We start from the raw sequence: 7187 nt of genomic DNA on the forward strand, positions 1-7187 counted from the left end.
TTTTTACATGGTTTTTACCCAGGTGGGCCCTACCTTCCCACCCATGCAGCCTGAGGTGAAAAACAACAGAGAGAGGCCCCTGTCAGAAGCTCCAATTGGTAGGAGCAGCAGCACCCAATGTGAGGCCCTTTGGCCATTCAGAGAACTTTCTGCAGTGTTGACTGGTTTTTCCATGCCCTGTGCTGGTGGGGTGTTTGCTCCAACCATCACCCACCGTCTCTCCACTCCACACCTGCCCCACTTCTCCCCTACCCTGCCCCCGTCACCCAACCTTTCACTTTCTTGCCAGTTATCTGATCCACTCCTAACTAACCCCACCCCAAACCATCATGGAATTGTTGGCTACCAGCGCATTGCTCGCTCTGCGTGTGTACTCTACTCCTTCCTCTCACCCTGTGTCTGATTGCTCTATTTAGACTAAATGTCACCTGGGTATTTGGGTGCCTGAGTTGTGATTTTAGAGTTCAACTATGGAGTTGCTATCGCTAAAACAGCTTCTCCTTTAGCTAAGGTGGTAAGGGCTTGTAATTTTGAGAGATGAAGATCCTGAGGCATTTCCCCATATACAGCTGTGAGGTCTATGTGGCTACTTCATACACACAGGTGACAACTGCAAAGTCCTATTAATATTTGCTATTTCCACCATGGTAGTGACAAGAAGTGCTATTCTGGGATCAGGTCCCCATTGTGCAGTGTGTTGCATAGCCACGTACCAGACGACCCCCACTCCAAAGATCCAACAATCTAAGCTGAATGACCATGGTATTATTGCAGGGCAAAGACTGGAGGAAAATATGTGTTACTTTCTCCTACTCCAGCCATAATAATGTAGAGATCCTTCCCCAGGAATCTCTGGCATTCGGTGGGGAACTCACAGACCCTGCCCTCCTCTGGGGAAAAAGCCCTTCCATGCTTCTGTTTCACAAACGACAAGACAATGTTAAATTTAATAGATATTCTTTTTAACGTGTGACCAGTGCTGATAGCCCGGAACATCACCTAAGGTGGCGTGACTGATGCATCATCTGCTGTGTGAGAACTGGTCCAGGTCTGCAGGAGTGTTATGAATGGGTTGTGTCTCAACTTGCTGCTGCATTTCTTTTTCATGTGGCGTTTTACACAGGTGAGGAGTAGCCTTTTATTTGTGAAGCACCTGCAAAGAGGAATGGGGAGACTCATGGCCAATGCAATCTCACCTGTCAGAGGAGAAATTACCCGAGGCTCCCTCTTTCCAAAGCAGGATCATGCCCTTCCCATACCTGTTAATTACTTGAAATTTTCCTATGTATCTATCCCACCTACTTCTATGTAAATAAAGACAAATTGAGAGTTAATAAATGTGGAACAGCCAAACTTACTCAATAGACCCCTTCATATTTGGGCAATTATCACAGGGCAAACCCACCTGGAGACCCTCCAACATGAGGACATGGCATGATAGATGCAGCTGCCTCAGTTTCTCCTTCAGTGGCTCCCAGTAATAGTCCACAAAGGCTTTCCAAGTGTGTGTGTGTGTGTATCCCTTGCAGGTTAATTATAAACTAAAGTCCCATGCACATAAACCATAACAGAAGTTCCCACATCCATAACCCAGAATTTCCCAGCACAGTCCAAACACACATTCAGTCTTCAAGCCCAAGCAGTCCATCAGCACACAAATACGTACAGTCCCAGCTTCTGCCTCCATGCTCGGGATCCCTGGTACAGCTCCAGCATCTCTCACCATGCTCATCCGTCAGGCACAGCTCCAACACCCCACCTACCCCCAGCCTTCACCTCTCCAGCTCAGAGAACCAGCAGGCATCTCCCTGTACTTCTCTTAGCCATCAGCCTTTTCTGGCCAGGACCTTTCAGCTCAGGAAGGTCAGCAGGCTAGCTCCTCTGCTGTCTTCCCTATTCCCAAGGAAGGGCCACAGCACTTTCTCCAGCCTCCTTATCTCAAGCAGCTTTTACCTGCTAATCTCACTGCTGTGGGGCCCAGGTGTCCCCTTTGAAGCCTAGTTGAGGTCAGCTGACCCATCAGAGGTCCATTGGAGTCTTCCCTCTTAAAGGGCCAGTGTCACCCTGTGACTGTAATCAAGGTTAAACTGGATAGATCTATAACAAAGCGGTGAAACTCACTCTGCACCACTTATGGCCCATACAGAGGCTGGGCTGGCTGGCCAAGGTGCGTCCCAGTGCAGAGGGTGCGTCCCAGTGCAGGTAGACAGACATGCACTAGCTCTGCTCAAGCTTGCGCACTAAACATATCAATGTGGCCATGACAGCATGGCTGGCGGTTTGGGTCGCAGCATCTCAGGTGGGTGTGTACTTGGGCGGCTAGCCGGAGCCGCCACCCATGCTGCTAAGGGTGCACCTCTATTTTTAGCATGCTAGCTTCAGTGCAGCTAGGGCCTGTCTGCCCACCCGTGCTGGGAAGCACCCTCCCAGCTGCGGTACAGACAAAGTCTTAGCGGCAGCACAGAGGTGCCTGTACGCCCCATGGACACTGGGGAAATGGCCTATGCAAAGCCAGCACGGAAGGCCGTTTTGGGGGACGGCTGGGGATATGTATTTAGACTACACAGATGGTGGGAGTGGGACGGCAGCTACTTTTCTAGCCCATAGGCTGCATATGTGTGGGGAGGAGCTAGACGGCAGCCCTGCTCTATGACTTTGGGCTATCATTTCCCCAACCCCCTTGTGGTTCAGCTGCATAGATCTTAGAGCCCGATTTCTAGGCTTATGCGGGCAGAATGAATCCCCCGCCACCACCCAAAAGCACAGTTCTACTCTGCGAGGTGACTTTGTAAAAAGAACCCAGTGGTGTTTCCCACATTCTCGGTTATCACTGCACCATGTTTGCTCACTGAAGAGCTAGACAGGTGCTTTCCCCTCATTGCCAGCCCTGTAAACTTAGCCTGGACTCAGAATACCTCTCTATTTCTATGGCCCTCATCACCCTGGTGTCTCAGCGCTTCACAATCACTAAGGGATTTTTGCCTCACAATGCTCCTGTGTGGTAGGGCAGTGCTACCACCCCCATTTAACAGAGGGAGAATGTAGGCACAGGATAGACTTAGGATATGGCTACACTGTAAGGCTTTTAGTGACACGGCCGTGCCTCTACAGCCGTGCCACAAAAAGGTGCGCAGTGTAGCTGCTGTTTGTTGGCAGGAGAGAGCTCTCCTGCAGACAAAAAACTTCCACCTCCCAGAGCAGTAGCGGCTTTGTCAGCTCCTGCCGACAAAGCGCTGTTCGCACCGGTGCTTTTCATTGGTAAAACTTGTCATTCAGGGATGTGGGGTTTTTTAACACCCCTGACTGACAAAATTTTTGCTGACGAAGTGCCAGTGTCGACAAACCCTAAGAGAGTTGCCCAAAGCCACACAAGGTGTTTGTAGCCAGGAACTGACATCAGTTCTCCAGAATCCCACATCTGTGCCCAACCCACAGTATCATTCTTCCACACTACAAAGCATAACATCACCATTAATAAATGCAGCCCTCAGTTACACCCATGCCCAGTCCAGTGTCTTCCCTGTAGGCCAATCCTATCTCCAACTTCACCCCATTGCGAGGCGCCCCCTAGGGGAAAGAGTAGAGGGCACTCAGCATGAGCAGTGAGTTGCGGGGACAAAGTCTCTAGCACGGCTCCATGCAGAGAGGCTAGTGTGTGGTAAAGGTAAAGCACATCTGGGACATGAGGTGATTTTAGGCTTGCCAGTTTTGGTTGGACATATTCCTGGATGTTTCATTACATGACATAATCTTTAATTAAAAATTAATTTTTGGACATCCAGGACAATCCTGGAGGCTTGGCAGCTGTAGATGATTAGCCCACTGATATAGATGGGGCTCTTTCGGGGGACTAGCACCGCTAAAAGGCTGTGTCTGGTTAAGGGGAACTCAGGCTCAGAGAAGATGTATGTGAGCAGGGTGGACTCCTTGCACACCCATCACCATACAAGATGGCTGCTACGGGAATGCTGTATGAAAGAGAGACATCTGCATACGGTTGTCTGAGTTTAGCTCTTCACAGAGGCAGTGTTTGCTTTGGCTTTTTAATCCTAAAGACTGTACATAGGCTGTGAGAGTGACAGAACTGGGCTGTAGATGTCCATCTTCATGATCGGGTTACAAAGAAGAACCAGGCACTTAATGGAAGAAGAACACCATGGCCTCTCCGTTCCAGCCACATGGGGATTCCCATCAGTTAGTTAGAAGCAGAGAGATGATTAGCAAAATTAGGAAGAGTTCAGCATAAGGGCAGGCATAACATCAGCATAAAGATAAATACCATTGTCATACAGAGTGCAGTGACTTAAAGAGAGCTTCCAGTCATGACATATTTCAGAATGGGGGTTTCAAAGGAACCTAAAGGAGACAGGCTAAACCCCAATTGAAATTCAATGGATGGTGGTGCCGCCTTTTAAAATCCCACTCTAAGAATGTTTCTGTTTATCTCTTTGGAGGCTAGATGGGTTTTTACGGTTGGCACTGAAGGCAAGTTCTCAAGATAATGAAGGCTGCCCGCATGTACATGAGGGCATTACTTGTTGTGCAAAACTTTTAAGACAGGTAAAGGTGTGCAGAATGCCTGTTCTCACTTTCAGGTGACATTGTACTTAAGAAGCGGGCAGCATTATCTCCCATAAATTTAAACAAACTTGTTTCTCTTAGTGATTGGCTGAACAAGAAGTAGGACTGAGTGGACTTGTAGGCTCTAAAGTTTTACATTGTTTTGTTTTTGAGCGCAGTTTTGTAACAAAAAAATACATTTGTAAGTTGCACTTTCATGATAATGAGATTGCACTACAGTACTTGTATGAGGTGAATTGAAAAATACTATTTCTTTTGTTTATCATTTTACGGTGGAAATATTTGTAATAAAAATAATATAAAATGAGCACTGTACAGTTTGTATTCTGTGTTGTAATTGAAATAGATATATTTTAAAATGTAGAAAAGCATTAAAATATTTATTAAATTTCAATTTGTATTCTATTGTTTAACAATGGGATTAATTTTTTTAATCACAATTAATTTTTTTGAGTTAATGACATGAGTTAACCGAGATTAACTGACAGCCCAATAAATAATGGTATACTGAGGACTTGGCCCAGGAATGACTGGGATTCAACCATTCTAGGGAGGCTTTTGTTTGTCGATGACCAACAAGTCCCTCTCTGGGCCACTGTCTTCAAGTCACCAGGGCCTGATGAAATACATCCTGAAATACTCAAGGAGCTTACTGAGGAGGTATCTGAGCCAGTAGTGATTATCTTTGAAAAGTAATGGAAGACAGGAGAGATTCCAGAGGACTGGAAAAAGGCAAATATAATGCCCATCTATAAAAAGGTAAATAAGGACAACCCGGAGAATTACAGACCAGTCAACTTCAATACCTGGAAAGATAATGGAGCAAATAATTAAACAATCAATTTGCAAAAACCCTAGAAGATAATAAGGTGATAAGTAACAGTCCGCATGGATTTGTAAAGAACAAATCATGTCAAACCAACCTAATAGCTTTCTTTGACAGTGTAACAAGCCATGTGGACAGGGGGGAAGCAGTAGACATGGTATATCTTGACTTTAGTAAGGCTTTTGATAGTGTCTCATATGACTTCCTCATAAAGAAACTAGGGAAATATAACCTAGATGGAGCTACTATAAGGTGGACGCATAACTGGTTGGAAAACCTTTCCCAGAGAGTAGTTACCAATGGTTCACAGTTAAGCTAGAAGGGCAGATCAAGTGGGGTCCTGCAGGGATCAATTCAGGGTTTAATTCTGTTCAATATCTTTATCAGTGATTTAAAAAACAGCATAGAGAGTGTACTTATAAAGTTTGCGGACAATACCAGGTTGGGAGGGGTTGCAAGTGCTTTGGAAGACAGGATTAAAATTCAAAATGATCTGGACAAACTGGAGAAATGATCTGAAATAAATAGGATGAAATTCAATATGGACAAATACAAAGTACTCCACTTAGGAAGGAACAATCAGTTGCCCACATACAAAATAGGAAATTACTGCCTAGGAGGGAGTATTGAGGAAAGGGATCTGGGGGTCATATGGATCACAAGTTAAATATGAGTCAATAGTGTTACACTGTTGCAAAAAAAGGAAACATTCTTTTGGGATGTATTGGCAAGAGTGTTGTAAGCAAGATACGAGAAGTAATTCTTCCTCTCTATTCCGCTCTGATTAGGCCTCAACTGCAGTATTTTTCCAGTTCTGGGCATCACATTTCAGGAAAGATGTGAATAAATTGGAGGAAGTTCAGAGAAGAGCAACAAAAATGATTAAAGGTCTAGAAAACATGACCTATGAGGGAAGATTGAAAAAATTGGGTTTGTTTAGTTTGGAGAAGAGAAGACTGAGCGGGGACATGATATCAGTTTTCAAGTACATAAAAGGTTGTTACAAGGAGGAGGGTAGTAAATTGTTCTCCTTAACCTCTGAGGATAGGACAAGAAGCAATGGGCTTAAATTGCAGCAAGAGTGGTTTTGGTTGGAAAAAAACTTCCTAACTATCAGGGTGGTTAAGCACGTGAATAAATTGCCTAGGGAGGTTGTGGAATCTCCATCACTGCAGATTCTCAAGAGCAGGTTAGACAAACACCTCTGAGGTATGGTCTAGATAGTACTTAGTCCTGTCAGGAGTACAGAGGACTGGACTAGATGACTTCTTGAGGTCCCTTCCAGTTCGATGATTCTATGATACTGTGATAAAACTTGAGACACCAGCACCTCATAAAATGGGAAATATCCTGTGCCATAATTGTTATCAATGAAAGAGATACAATCCCCAGCTGCTGTATGCAGAACAACTGCTGTCCAGGAAAGGGTCTGTACCAGGGGTATCCTGATTTAGGAGTGACTCAGTGCCCTGTCACTCAAATCCCCGCCAGTATACATTGACTGGGACCTGGCTGAAAGGCAGGTAGTTGGCAGAGGGCGCCAACTGACTGAGCAGAGATACAGCTGAGGGGTTAATTGGGTGGAAGTCACCCCCCACCCCAGCAGCTGGGATTATGTAAGCAGAGAGGAAGGCAGTACTAGAAATTAGAGTAGGGAGCCTGAAGGGAGGTAGGAGTAGGTAGGACTGGCTGCTGCTAATAATAATAATGCCCTGCCCTTGGCCAGAAGACAAGTTGGGGGAAGTACTGTAATAGCGCCCCAGGCTGCGGCCTGCTGAAG

General features: G+C 45.7%; 1 long non-coding RNA gene across 1 annotated transcript; it reads right to left on the reverse strand.

The window, feature by feature from the left end:
* Positions 1-940: 940 nt before the first annotated feature.
* Positions 941-1887, reverse strand: LOC120396577. Its single transcript, XR_005593238.1, has 2 exons — positions 1667-1887; positions 941-1153 (listed from the first exon to the last, which is right to left on the reverse strand). It is a non-coding gene; the product is annotated as an uncharacterized LOC120396577 (long non-coding RNA).
* Between the last annotated feature and the right edge of the window lie 5300 nt (positions 1888-7187).

Source organism: Mauremys reevesii, linkage group 2 (assembly GCF_016161935.1).
Source record: "Mauremys reevesii isolate NIE-2019 linkage group 2, ASM1616193v1, whole genome shotgun sequence".
In the NCBI taxonomy this organism is placed as follows: Eukaryota; Metazoa; Chordata; order Testudines; family Geoemydidae; genus Mauremys; species Mauremys reevesii.